This window comes from Balaenoptera borealis, assembly GCF_965194805.1.
Source record: "Balaenoptera borealis genome assembly, contig: HAP1_SCAFFOLD_2033, whole genome shotgun sequence".
NCBI classification, from domain to species: Eukaryota; Metazoa; Chordata; class Mammalia; order Artiodactyla; family Balaenopteridae; genus Balaenoptera; species Balaenoptera borealis.
In genome coordinates this window covers 22,291-37,569 of record NW_028122232.1, presented here as the reverse complement: position 1 = coordinate 37,569, position 15,279 = coordinate 22,291, and the positions used below count along the sequence as shown (strand labels likewise).

The window sequence follows — 15,279 nt, the reverse complement described above, 5'->3', positions numbered from 1 at the left end:
TTCACATTTCTTCAATAGTCTTATAAGTGATTTTGTCTAGTTATAGTGTTTGAATCAGAGTACAAATAACTTCCCAACATTACAATGGTTACGTGTCCATTAAGCTTTTTTTTTTTTTTTAACATCTCAATTGGAGTATAATTGCTTTACAATGGTGTGTTAGTTTCTTATTAAGCTCTTTTAATCTATAGGTTTCTCCCTCCTCCCCCATCATTTATTTTCCCTTGCAATTTATTTGTTGAAGAAACTAGACCCTTTATCTTTTGTAATTTCTCACATTCTGCATTTTTCTGCATGCCCTCTTAACATTTTAATGCCCAAGTCTGGAAACTGTTCTCTAGAATGCATCTGAGTAGGTTCCCATTTTAAGCTTATAAAAATATACTTACGGAATGTGTTTGTAAAATCTGTAAGTTGGAAGAACTAATTTCCATCCTGAAGTCTTTTGAATTTAAGACTCTTATAGCCTTGATTATTTCAGTAAGAAGAAACCACTCTTGAAATAGGATTACATTGGGGGTAGACTTTAGTGATTCAGTTACACTGATTTTAGGTAGGATCTCATCAGATTTCGTTTTCACAGCTAAATGAAGAGTTTACGCTGAAAGTACATTCTGATATAATGGGGTTCTCTTGAAATATTATTTAATACTTGCATAGAGCTTGGTTTATAAGATGTGCTCTTTATCGTGATACCTATGTACTATTTTTTTGTTTTGATTTGTTTTTAAAAATTTTTACTGCTAAGGCTACTAAGGTTAAGATTTCCACTGCCTGCTTATCGATTTGTCTCTCATGATTGCAGGTCGAAGATGACAGTGATGCAGAGACCTGTGGAGAAGAGAATGAAGAACAGGGAAACTATTCTAAAAGGAAGATAGTTTCTAACTGGGATCAATATCAAGATACTGAAAAAGAGGTCGATAATGAAAGTGGAGAATCACAGCGGGGGACAGATTTCAGTGTTCTCCTCAGCTCTGCAGGTATGAATTCCAGTTGCACGCGTACTGCTTAGTGCTCTGAAAGTTGCATAGGCATCTGTGTTCCTTTTTAAATAGCATTTTAATAACTAGAAATTCGTTGTTTGTTCTTTGGATTTTAAATCCAGGTAAAGGACAGTGTGTCTAATGGTTGGCAAGGAAAAAGTGATATTTCTTTCAATGGAAATCTGGGTTTCCATGTACTGATGTAGAAAGACTTAAGTCCTGGTTGAAATGGATAAAAGGCTTTATAGGAATGAAAAATGCTAAACTATGCCCCTCTGAATTGGGTAGGCTGAGAAACAGAAGTGTTTTCTTTGATTTCAGAGGAATTAGTACTGAAGTTTATACAAAGCTTTACAAAGTTTCTAGCATATACGTTCTTTTTCCTTTTACATATTAGTGGGTAGGCACATATTGGAGCCATATGTGTCTGAACACCGATACTTTTCTTTGTTGGTTTTGGACAGTCTTCTCTGTCAGCAAGGTGAGAAACTCATGCCTTCTTTGACCAGCTGTTTAAGATTGACTCTGTTGAGCAACGCACAGCAGTGTGAGGCCTGAGAGTAGTAACAGGAAATGGGCCAGAGCTGGTTGTATAGAAGGCTATTCCCTACCAGCGTGTGGCATAAGAATTCAAAGGATAAATGGTGGATAGACTTTTGGTTTTCAGGAGTTACGGATGGGGAGTGGGTGGGAGGTGGATGTGCTTATAAAAGGGCAACACGAAGGATCATTGCGGTGCTGGTACCGATCCGTATCTTGATTGTGGTGGTGGACACACAAACTGCTATATACACACACATAAAAGTGAGTGCAAATAAAACGGGAAATCTAAAGAAGATTGGTGGAGTCTATCTATGTCAAATGTCAATTCCTGGTTGGGATATTATACTATAGTTGTGCAAAATGTTATCATCGGGGCCAACCGTGTAGGAGATCTTGCTGTATTATTTCTGATGACTATCTGAATTTACAATTACCTCAAAAAAGTTGCCAGGTTAAAAAAAATTTAAAGGATGAAGCTATGAGAAACAGAGAAATAAAGTGAAAGTAATATTTTCAGGTAGTTGGCTTTGAATTTCTTCTTCTCCCCGACTTTTATGTTGCTGTTGAGTTGTACCTATCTCTTTTCTCATCTGCCTGTATTTTTGAATGCCTGCACCAAACTAAGTATCATAAAGTGATGAATTGTCTTCCAAGTTAATAGAATAAACCCTTCGAGTAGAAAATGAAGAGGTAAGTGGAGACAGTATTAGATTTGGGTAGGAGAGCAGATTCAGCCTGGGGTCATTATGTTTATGCCACGTAGCGTAATCCCCTTGTGTGGATGATGGCATCCAACTCGTTGTTCAGGGACTGGTAGCTCATCTTTTTGCCACTCAGATGAGTGTTTCCCTCTTATTACCTGCATTTTGGCCAGTTATGGATTGATAAGCACTTTTATTCAAGATAGGAGAAGGATAAAATGTGGGCTGGTCAGTTTCAATTTTTATCAGCTGTTCCACTAAAAGATTTAGGGGGCAAACTGAAGTAGTGCATAAAATTAACATGTGGACTACCTACCAGTGGATTTAACTGAATCAATTGTGTAGTCAAGTTACTAGGACGGTACCTGGCAATAAAAGAGACTGCATAAATGTTTGAAAGCAATTCAGAATGCTAGTCTAATCCAACAGTTATGCACATTGGCTTATGATTTTGGTTATTTATTGTAGCGTTTTATTTATAACTTAAAGCCTGGCATGGTTTGGGTCTTATATGCATATTTTTCTTGTAGTCTGTCTTTGCTTACTGATTTCTTAAGCGGTTTGTTTATCGGTGATTAGTTTCTTGGGAGATGACAACTGTCACATCTTGATATGTGCTTACATTTCTTTCCCACTCTGCTGCTGATCTATCATTTTCTTTTCACTATAGCATAAGCCTGAGAAGAGCTGCCTTGCTTTCTTCCTCTATGGTGGGGTAGGCTATATTGGATTACTTTTGAGAAGTGGCGTTCATTCTGTGATCATAAAATATTAAGAATGTCCTCTAGATAGGCTGACCATATTCCTTGGAATGATTGTGATTTTTAGTATACTGTCCTTATTTGTATAAATAAATATACAACCCAGAAAAAATATCACTGACCATACTCCTTGGAATGATTCTGATTTTTCAGTATACTATCCTTGTTTGTATAAATAAATATACAACCCAGAAAAAACATCCTAGACATGCACATCGTAAACTTCCCTAGCTATTGCCAAAATGCTCCAAAGAGGAGATGAGCTGAACTTCCTAGTGTCTGCCGTCTTTGCCAATACATAGCACTGTTAGACTTTTAAAAAACATTTTTATTGTGGCCAATTGATTGAGTGGTATCTAGTTGAGGTTCCTTCAATTATTGGAGCACCCACCATTTCCAGGTACCGTTTCAGAGGCTGAGCATACAGAAGTGAAACAGAACAGACACAAACACCTGCCTCGTGGAGTTGACATTCTAGAGGGTGGAGACACAGAATACAGAAAAGGAAACTATATAAGATGTCAAATGGATATAATTGCTTAGGGTAGAAATGAAGTGAGGAGGGGCCGTCACAATTTTAGAAAGGTGGCCAGAGAAAGTCTTACCGATAAGATGACAGTTGAATAAAAGACCTGAGGAAGGTGAGGGAGCAGGCATTGAGGATATCTGTGGGAAGAGTGTTCCGGGCAGAGGCAGGAGCAAGTTCAAAGGCTTTGCGATAGGAGTAAAGGAAACAGCAGAGAGGCCAGCGTGGCTGGAGCAAAGTGAGCAGGTAGGCGGTGAGGTCAGAGATGCGTCACGTGGCCAGATCACCTGGAGGCTTGTAGACCATTATAAAGATGTTGGCTTTTACTCAGAGTGAAATGTGCAGCCACTGGAGGGTTTTGAAGAGAAGAGTGATATAGCTAACTCTTGTTTTAACGGGATCACTCTGGCTGCTGAGTTGGAATAACCTGAAGACTGGTGAGGGAGGGAGCAGGTAGACCAGTGAGGCTATTGAAATTCAGTTGTTCCTCGGTATTCATGGGGGTTTGGTTCCAGGACCCCCAGTGGATAACAACATCTGTGGATGCTTAAGTCCCTTACGTAAAATGGTGTAGTACAGCTAGTCCTCTGTTTCCGTGGGTTCTGGATCTGCAGATTTCTATCTGTGGTTGAATCCGCGGATGTGGAACCTGCAGATATGAAGGGCCGACTGCAATGCAGACAAGCACTGATGGTGGCTGGGGGCTAGGGGTGGTAGCGGTGGAGGTGGTGAAACATGGTTGAGTTTCAGATCTATTTTGGAAGAACTGCAAATGTAGGGTATAAGATCGGACTTGCAAATGTGGTGTATGAGATTAAAAGATGCACAAGGATGACGCCAAGATTGCGGCCTGCACAGCTAGAAGAAGGGGTTTGACATTAAATGAGATGGATAAAACTGTAGGAGGTGCTCAGTTAGCACGTGTTAAAATTGAGATGCCAGTTAGACATCTGTGTTAGTCAAAATCCTGTAGGAAATAGACGGTACACTCAGTATAATTATAAAGAAGTTTTAACGAAGGAATCATTTACAAAGTTACAGGTAGCATGTAGGGAAAGCACAAAGATAGTACAGCATTGGGAGGGCAGGTAAAGGCAGAGATGTTACCACCCCTGTTACTAGAACTCTGAAGGAGAGCTTCATGTGAGAAGTTTGCCTTGAGAGGATGAATCGCCTTTGGTCTAAAGATGTAGCCAGCAAAGGTGACTCTCCAGGGAGAGGGACAGGGGAAGAAGTGCTCTGGTCTTAGACTCCTTTTTTCCTCCATTCTCCTGCCAGGGCAGGGCTCCCCATAAGCCTAACCTACTGGAAGTCAGAAGGCAAGGGAAGCCTGAAGCTGTGATCCATGTAGATCAACCTCCTAGGGCAGAACAGAGAGGGGATGGGTGGAGAGTGAATCTGGAGTGGTAACTGCAAGAGACCCAGCACAACATCCAACAGGAAATATTGGAAATATCGGAAATATCAAGCATGTTGTTGGATAAAGGTATCTGGGGTTCGGGACCCGGGTTTGGACAGGAGATATACATTTGGGTGATGCCAGATGGTGTTTAAAGTTATGAGAATGCATGAGATGACCAAGGGAGTTATTGACTAGAAAAGTACTGAGCCCTGGGTACCACAGTGTCTAGAGGTTAGGGAAATGAGAAAAGAACCAGCAAAGGAGAATGAAGAAGGAATGAAGGAGTGTTTCCAGGAAGAAAGAGGGATTTGTGTCAAACACAGCTGATGAGAGCCAAGAATTGACAGTTGAATTTAACAACAGAAGGTTACTGGTGATCTTAGCGACAGCAGTTTTGTGGGAGTGGTGGGATAAATTCTTTCTTGGATTCAAAAAGAATATGGAAGGAGAGACATTTGAGACAGAAAGTATAAACACAACTATTAATATTGAGGAATTTTGTTTATAAAGGGAAGGAGAATAATGGGCTGGTGGAGGAAGTGGGTCAAAACATATTTTTTAAACATGGGAGAAGTAATTGCATGTTTATTTGTTGATAGAAAGATCCAGAAAAGAGGTCAAAAATAACGTGAGAAGAGGTGAGAATTACTGGATCTGTGTTCCTTGGTCCACATGAGGTGATGGAATTGTTTGTACAGATGGAGCAACTGCCCACTGCCAGGGGCTGGGGCAGTTTTTCAACTGTAATTGGAGGAAACCCAGAATATTTGGGCATAGGTATAGGTAGGTGGGTAGATGTGATGGGGGCTTGAGGAAGTTCTCTTCTGGTTGCTTCTGTTTTCTTAGTGAAATGAGAAGGCTGTCAGTGAGAGTCAGGGAGGAGGTGTTGGAAATGTGAGGAGAGAGTAGAAGTTAAGAAATAGTTATCTATAGAAAACAAACTCATGGTTGCCAAAGGGGAAGGGAGGGGGATAAATTAGGAGTATGGGATTAACAAGTACGAACTACTATACATAAGATAGATAAGCAACAAGGATTTACTGTATAGCACAGGGAGCTAGATTCAGTATCTTATAATAACCTATAATGAAAAATAGTCTGAAAAAATATATAACTGAATCACTTTGCTGCATACCTGAAACTAACATAATATTGTAAGTCAACTACATTTCAATAATAAAAAAATACTAAAAAAAAAAAAAAGAAAGAAACAGCTGTCTAGACAGTGGGAAATTGACTGAAATAGGAAAATGGGGTTTGGTTGCTGGGTGCTAATGGATGCCCACAGGAGGTTGATGGTCATGAATTTAAGGTGAGAAAAGGCGTGTTTTTCCCCCATTCACATTCTGCTGTATGGGTGCAGGTATGGAGGGATGGAGAGTAGGATTTAATCATGATTATATTGTTGTTCAGCCAAGCAAATGCAATGAAGTGAGAAACAGAAAAGGGGTGATTAGAATGATTGCCATTGCATTCAGGCTGGGTAAAGAGAGACGTGCAGGCATGAGAGAGGTGAGGGGCAGAGGAAAGATAGAGGGATCAGTGGACTGTAGATTTCTCTGTGCAGAAGGATTGTTGACCTCCTTGAAAGGGGTATGAGTCGGAAAGGGGGGAAGTGGTGGCCACAGAGTGGAGCATTTCAAGTTTGGGTTTAGTGGGGCAGAGGTTGTAAATGATGATAATGATATACTCTAGTATAAAAGCGTGAGTGAGTGGCTCTGAGCTGGCGTGGAGGGCTGGGTTGCTGCGTTTCCTTGGCTAACTGTTGAGGCTGAGCATCTTTTTTTGCTGTGCTAGCTTGCTTCTATGAACTGCCTGCACACATTCTTTGACCATTTGGCTTGTTTGTTTCTTATTGACATATATTTTTAATATATTCTTGACATACATTTTTAATATATTCTTGATACTTATCTTTTGATGTTTATTTTTACAGATATCTTCTATTATGGGATTTTCTCTTACTTTTGTAATGGTATCTTTTAGTGCATGGTTTTATGTTTTAATGTAATTGAATTTATCAACTTTCTGTCTTACAGTATGTGTTGTTTTGTGCCTTGTTTGGGAAGTCCATCTTTCCCTCAAGATCCCAAAGATATGTTCTCTTGTATTTTCTCTTAAAAATTCAAATTTTGCTTTGTTTTCTGAAGCGTGTTAAATTTTATCAGTTGCTACATTCTTTCACAAACTTTAAAAAAAAACGTTATTGAGGTATTATTGAAATATACAAAGCTGTTCATATTTAACATATACAACTTGATGAGTTTGGGGATTAAGTTTGTACCTGTGAAATAGTTGCGGCCATAGAATGTCCATCAGCCCCCCAAATTTCCTCCCATCTGCTTTATCTTATTATTAATTTTGGTGGCAAGAACACGTAAGATCTACCCTCTTAGCAAATTTTAGGTATACAATACAGTCTTGTTAGCTACAGGTACTCTGCTGTGTAGTAGATCTCTACTGCTTACCTATCTTATATAACTGAAACTTTTACGACCATTTTTAGATTAATGGAATGAGGTGGCATAGTTACTCCAGCTTGCATTTCAGTCATCTAAAGAGTATATAACTTTTGATTCTCTCTTCTACTTTTCTTTTAGTGTATAATTTCTTTCCTAACCAAAATTAGAAATAACTTATCAAGACTGAAAATTTAACTCATGACACTTCTGCACTTCTGAATGAGTAGGTACAAATATTAGCAAGGGTGAGCTCTAGGGTGAGGCGCCAGACAACTTTTCTAGCTTCATCTCTCTTGTGTGTGGGAACCCGCTGCTGCCCCAGATGCCTTGACTCCTCCTCCCCTATCAACTACTGCGCCCACGAGCCGCGAGCCTAGAGCCCGCGCTCCTCAACAAGAGAAGCCACTGCAATGAGAAGCCCGCACGTCGCAACGAACAGCAGCCCCCACTCGCCACAACTAGAGAAAGCCCACACGCAGCAACAAAGACCCAGTGCAGCCAAAAATAATACATAAAATTATTCTTTTTGAACAAAACTCTGTATTATAGAAACCACATGAAAATAATACAGAGAAGGGTTCAAACATCCATCATCCAATCAGTGTGGCGAAACAGGTGTTTTTTTTCCGAATCCTTTCTGTCCCTTTCTTACACTCATACATAGTTAACACTGTTCACTGCTTCTAATTATCTACTCTGTGGTTAGGCACAGTGCTTGGTCTTGACTGAAGATTGAGAAAAAAAGAAAAGAAAAAGAAAAAAGCCACAGTCCTTGCTCTCAAGTATCAGTAGCTCACTTCCCAGAAGGACGACTGTAAGTCTGTAAGCAGGTGACTGCACTATTGTGCTGAGTGCAGTGAGAGATTCAAGGTGAAGTCTGGAAGGAAGAAAAGTTGAACTGCCTCAATGAGTCACCCAGGGCTTCATGAGAAATAGACCCAGGAGCCAAGTCCTGATGGTTGAGCAGGACTTTGCCTGGTAAGTGGGACTAGAGAACTGCTGAAGGGTTGTCAACTGCAATCTTGAACAAAGTAACGCAGAGCACAGTTCTAAGTACTTCCCATATAGCACTTCCTTTAGACCTCACAGCAGCCTTATGAGGTACTACTCGTGTCATCCCTGTTTCACAGATGAGGGATCTAAGACGGAGACGTAAAGTAACTTCCAAATCACACAGCTAGTGAGTAATGGAATGACTGGAACCCAGGGCAGTGTCTGGCTTCAGGTTCTATGCTGTTAACCACTGTACTCAGAAAACCATTCTGTAGAGGAGAATCAGAATTCCAGGCAGCCATCAGGAAACTACTGGAAGAGTCCAGGCCACAAATCATTAGGGCCTAAATTGAGAGCTAAGAAGGAAGATAATGGGACAGGTAGGAGATGGGAGAACTGATAGGACTCCGTGTCCAATTCTAAGTGGGGAGGTCAGAGTGAGAAGTTAGGGGTGATGCCCAGGTTTCTTGCTTGAGTGACCAGGTAGCTAATGATGCTATTAGCCAAGAGGGGAAATACAGGGTTGCGAGAGGAGATGTGTCAGGATAGTAGTATTTTTTTTAAACACTGTATTCTATTATACATTTTTCTCTATTCATTGTCTTAATAGTTAACATTTTTGTCAATAGACACTGTCACTTCTCACACAGTACATCAATTTTTCCCTCTCTACTCTTCTCCAGCCTTTCCCATTTTTCATTCCTCCACATCCTATTTTTCTCTTTTTTTTTTTAACCTTATCTTTTTTTGTGAAATTAACACTGTCAATGGCACTCAGAATTAAGTTATTCATCCTCATGCTCAAATTCATAATCCCACCCCTAGAGAAACACTAAACAAGCAGATGGGAGTAATAACAAGAATGTTATCCTTTTCTCTGCACCCCATAAAGGAACCAACAGGAGAACCCCTTGGACAACCTGAGCCCCCATCCCCTATGTGACCAGGAACTGTAATGGTTTGGTACATTCTCTCTTCCTGATTCTACGTGCAGTGACGTAAAGTTGGTTGCTTGAAACGGGTTACAGTGGGAACTTTTACACCACGGAACTTGGCAAAATTCTGCAAATCTGGACTTTGTTTCCACCCCCATCAGTGGGGCTGGAAACAGGTTGTTAAATATTTATCAACACACCACAGATTCAGGCTGTCACCAAGATGAAGAGCCACATATTAATCTCACGCCAGACAGCACAAATCAGGGCTTCTCAACTCCGGCACATTTAGGACTTGGTAATTTTTTGTGGTGGCGGTGGCTTGTCCTGAGCATTGTAGAATTTAACAGCATCCCCAGCCTCCAGCCACTAGGTGCTACCCACTGACGACCCTCCCTCCCCCCAGTTATGACAACCAAAGATGTCTCCAGACATTTATCCCAAGGGGCAACATCACCCTGCCTGAGAACCACTAGCAAAAATGGATTTAACTGTATACCTATCCCTCAAGAAGCCTCCAAAATTATGACATTGAAAAGATCAGTGGGACGGGGGACGGGGGGCGGGGGGGTGTGGGAGCAGGAATTCCCTGGCAGTCCAGTGATTAGGGGTCCACACTTTCACTGCCAAGGGTATGGGTTCGATCCCTGGTCGGGGAAATAAGATCAGTGGGTTTCAGATTAAGCCAACTTCGTTAGAGCACAGAGAGACTTGCTTGTGGATAGTAAAAGGTAACATTTATTTAACATTTACTTTGCGCCTGGCACAATTCCGAGCACGTTACACACACTAACTCATTTAACCTTCATTACTGTTTCTAGGAAGTAAATACTATTATTCCTATTTTACAGATAAGAAAACTGAGTCACAAAGGAGTTCAATCATTTGCTCAAGCTAATGAGTGACAAAACTGAGATTCATACCCGGTCAGTCTGGTTTCACAATCTGTGCCCTTATGTCTATGCTGCGGATGCCATCAGAAGTCCAGGGACTACATTACTCTGCCCTCCCCATCTATGAGTTCAAGGTTTTTTCCATTCAACCAGGAGTGTTTAGGATATGGAGAATTTGAAGGTCTCCTGCTAACACTTCCTAATTGGAGGACATCACTGACAGAAATCCTTTTAACCAGGATGTTGAGAAAGAATGCTTTCCTCATTTGATTCTGATCCACATGGGAAAAGTGTCTGTCATCGAGGATGAAAATGGCACACAAGTACCTACTGCATTGCAAAAAAAACCCAAAAAACAACAGAGAGCTTTTAGTTTTATAAATAACAAAGGGAAGGAGGATTTTCTGCAACTGCTTTGACATGATAGTCCTGATTTTAAATACATGCCATTGCATGAATAAAAAATTCAGTTCTCCCTGAGGTAGTATTCATGAGCTATCTAAAACAGAGTCCTGAATTACATAGGTAACTCCTAAGAAACTAAACCTCCCTTTTTGCATATTTTATATATGCAAAAACTATATATGACCTAATTTTTTTAAATGAAGCCAATTCCTTAAGGTAATAGTTCTCAAAGTGTGGACCAGCAGCATAGCATCACCTGGGAACTTATGAGAAATGCAAATTCTCAGGCCTCACCCCAGAATCAGCAACTCTGGGGATGAGGCCCAGCAATCAGGAGTTTCACAAACCCATTAGGTGATCGTGATGCGTGCCCAAGTTTGAGAATCACCATCTCAAGGTAGTATTGCTTAAGCAAGTCAGTTACTCTATATAAAAATGAAGAGTTTATACATAGCAAGTATAGATAGAACAAATCTGTTATCAAGTTGTTTAAACAACTTTCAAGTTGCTAAAAAAATTAAGTTGTAATAAAGTTATATAGGTAAATACCGTTGTTATAAAAACACGAGGTGATATATAATGTGCACTAGACTGGTCAGTTTCCTTCATTTCCTGGTGAGCTGACTCTAAGAATTACTTGATACCTCTCTCAAATTTTACTTATTACCTGCCTTAATCCTAACAAGGTTAAATATGGCACACTTAAGTTTTGCATTTTTTCCCAACTCCATTTTTGTACACAACTCCTATCTTTAGGGACATCCTACCTACTATGCCCTTAAGATATTACAAACGTCAATACTTCAGTAATAGGAAATTTAACTCAACCCAAAACTATAATAATTTTTTAATCTATGCACATGGGAATTCAAAATATACAGTTTTGTACTACAAATGTTAAAACAACAGAACAGCTCAGAAAGACAGTAATTTAACTCCTGTAGCTAGGGTATCAGTAGAGTAAAAGTTTGCCCCCAAACCATTCCCTGCTCCAAGCTGTAAGACACTTCCCATTACGAATGCATGAATACGGCCGATTATATTGCTAGTAAAATTGAGACCTGACTGCTGAAACATTTACAGATTGAAAATTCAAATAGACGAAGGCCACCGACCCCTGATTCCTACACATATACAATGAAAGAGAACTATGCTATTAAAAAAAAAGAGAGAGCTATGCATCAGATCCCGCCCCCAAATACTATCCAGTCCAGCTCGTCGGGGTCATTCTTTCACTCCATGAACATTTATTATGTGCCTACTGTGTGCCACGCATTGCACAGGCAGTGAACAAAACTGACCCCCAAATCCCTTCCTTCTTAATAACAGGAATGTCTCCCTGGGAGGTTAGGCACTGGGAGACCAAGCCCTGGTTGTCCCCACCCCAAAAGGGTTAATCACACTGACACCCGCACCCAAACGGCCCCCTAGACTTGCGGACACAGAGCCGCGGCCGCTAGGTTCTTTTATAATTGGGCCAAGACCTCTTGGGCAGGCTGGGGAAGCCCATGGCCTTGACCCTCCAGGGCACCCCAGCAGACAGGGAGCAAGGGACGCACACCCACCCCCCGCGCCACGTGCACACCCCGGCGCACGCCCCCACCGCCCTCCGCCCGTCCTGCACAGGCGCTGCCGCCGTCCGGCTCGCGCGTGCCCTGCACGGCGCTCGCGGCTTCTGACTCGGGGCCCGGACCCCCCACCAGCCCCGCTCCCACGAAGCCGCGACCCCGACCCCGCCCACAACCCCACCGGCCGTCCCCTCTTACCGGCGCACTGGGCCCGGCGCCCCGGCCTCCTGCCTCCTGCCTCTCGGCGGCCGCCTCGCGGACCTCCTCCTCCTCCTCCTCCTCCTCCTCGGCTGCCCCAGGAGCCCTTGCCGCGGCCCCGGCGGCCGCCTCTATCCCCGCCGCCGCCGCCTCTCGCCACCGCCGCCGGGGCGCCGGCCCGCTCGCGGTCGCCATCCCCGCTAGGCCAGCCGCGGCCGGGTCGGCGTCCTCGGCCGCCCCGAGCTCCGAGCTCCGCCTGCATCTGGCCACCGACGGCGGTGCTGAACGCGCGGGAGCCGGGCCGCCGCGGAGACGCCCTTGCCCCACCGGAAACGGGCCGCACGGAGGAGCCGGAGCCGCGACCGACGGGCCCCCGGTGACAGCGAGCGCGAGCGCGGCGTGCGGGGCCGGGTATGGAAGCTGGCCGCGGCGGGGGCGGGGCGGGGTGGGGCGGGCCGGGGGGGCGTGGGCGGGGAAGGGGGCGGGGCGGCCGGCCCCGGGCCTGGCAGGTGGGGCCGGAACCTGGTCTCCCGCAGGGCCGGGGGTTCCGAGGAAAGGGCTGACCAGTAGAAGCTGCAAGTGGGAGGGGTGTTTCTGGGGGAAGGGCCCTAGTAAGTAAAAGGATGGGTTATGAAATAAAGTTTATATAATATGAACTCGTTTTTTAATTAAAAGTAGAAAGACATACTGATACGGTGTATTTGCCTAAGAAAAGGTCTTAAAAAGTACATACCAAAACATTAGTGTTACCGAGTCCAAGCTCCTGCTGCGCGCTGCAGGACAGGCCAGTGAATCCCAGAGATGACTGGTTGGGGCAAGGAGTAACGACTTACCTGGAGAGACAGCAAACCGAGAAGATGGTGGACTCCTGACCCCAAGGAACCAGCTGCCTGCGTTGGCATTCAGGCTTCTTTTATACTAAAACGGGAGAGAGCAAAGTCAAACATGTCCGGGTTCTGGTCAGCCTCCTCTTCCTCCTTGCAGTCATTCACAGGTGGGCCTGGTCAGGATGTTTCTTGTCAGCTAAAAGAAAAGGTATTCTAGCTTAATGCTCACTACCTGGGAGGCAGGGTTCCCAGAGATGGGCCATTATGTATAATTGAAGCTTACAGGCAACAGCCCTTTAGTGACTAACTTGTAATAGAATACAAAGGTTCTTCCCTATTACATTAGTGGTTAACTGTGGGGTGAGACTTCCAGTGAGTTAATTCTTCCATTTTTGTTTTCCTGTTTAGTCTCCTGATCTTCAAGAATGAATAGGTGTAATTTTTAAAGTTCCTTCATACCTCTGGGTTCAGGAGGAGGTATGAAGGAAGGGTGGGGTGCGGTCCTCAGGTGAGAGGTGTGGCCTGCCACAAGCCACCGGGAGTCCAGAGAACAGTGCAGCCTGTCATGGACAGAAGGGGCTCCCAGGATGTCAAAAGAATGTTTACAGAAATGACTGCTTTAGCTCACACTTATTGAGCACATGAGCATTTAATTCTCCTGTCAGCCCTGTGAGGTAGGTACTACTGTCATCCTTATTTTACAGATAAGGAAATAGCCCCAGAGAAGTTAAACCACTTGTCTGATGTGACACAGCTACGGTAGCGGTGGAAATGACATTCTAACTCAGGCAAGCTCTGTCTATCCATGTTTGTGTGTCGGTGTCACTTACTTAGTAGACAGTTTTGGGGACTCACCCATATTTTACGATTTAATCTTTTGTTCCTTTTTATTGCTAAGCAGTAGTTCATTTTATGGATCCAGTCTACTTTAACCAAGGGGGAAAAGGGCAGTTTTATATGGATACATGGGAGCCATCTTTAACTTTGTATGACAAGGACTTCCCTGGTGGCACAGTGCTTAAGAATCCGCCTGCCAGTGCAGGAGACACGGGTTCGAGCCCTGGTCCGGGAAGATCCCACAGGCCGCGGAGCAACTAAGCCCATGTGCCATAACTACTGAGCCTGCGCTCTAGAGTCCACGAGCCACAACTACTGAGCCCGCGAGCCGAGAGCCCGCGCTCCTCAACAAGAGAAGCCACTGCAATGAGAAGCCCGCACGTCGCAACGAACAGCAGCCCCCACTCGCCACAACTAGAGAAAGCCCACACGCAGCAACAAAGACCCAGTGCAGCCAAAAATAATACATAAAATTATTCTTTTTGAACAAAACTCTGTATTATAGAAACCACATGAAAATAATACAGAGAAGGGTTCAAACATCCATCATCCAATCAGTGTGGCGAAACAGGTGTTTTTTTTCCGAATCCTTTCTGTCCCTTTCTTACACTCATACATAGTTAACACTGTTCACTGCTTCTAATTATCTACTCTGTGGTTAGGCACAGTGCTTGGTCTTGACTGAAGATTGAGAAAAAAAGAAAAGAAAAAGAAAAAAGCCACAGTCCTTGCTCTCAAGTATCAGTAGCTCACTTCCCAGAAGGACGACTGTAAGTCTGTAAGCAGGTGACTGCACTATTGTGCTGAGTGCAGTGAGAGATTCAAGGTGAAGTCTGGAAGGAAGAAAAGTTGAACTGCCTCAATGAGTCACCCAGGGCTTCATGAGAAATAGACCCAGGAGCCAAGTCCTGATGGTTGAGCAGGACTTTGCCTGGTAAGTGGGACTAGAGAACTGCTGAAGGGTTGTCAACTGCAATCTTGAACAAAGTAACGCAGAGCACAGTTCTAAGTACTTCCCATATAGCACTTCCTTTAGACCTCACAGCAGCCTTATGAGGTACTACTCGTGTCATCCCTGTTTCACAGATGAGGGATCTAAGACGGAGACGTAAAGTAACTTCCAAATCACACAGCTAGTGAGTAATGGAATGACTGGAACCCAGGGCAGTCTGGCTTCAGGTTCTATGCTGTTAACCACTGTACTCAGAAAACCATTCTGTAGAGGAGAATCAGAATTCCAGG

General features: G+C 43.5%; 1 long non-coding RNA gene across 2 annotated transcripts in view; it reads left to right on the top strand.

Annotated features, from left to right (window-relative positions):
- The window catches only part of LOC309622297, a 31,220-nt gene extending 20,911 nt beyond the window's left edge, over nucleotides 1-10,309 (top strand). For both annotated transcript variants that reach the window (XR_014240690.1, XR_014240691.1), the window contains exons 2-3: nucleotides 806-983; nucleotides 10,161-10,309. This is a non-coding gene — a long non-coding RNA (uncharacterized lncRNA). The remainder of the gene's footprint in view (nucleotides 1-805; nucleotides 984-10,160) is intronic.
- The last annotated feature ends 4,970 nt before the right edge of the window (nucleotides 10,310-15,279 follow it).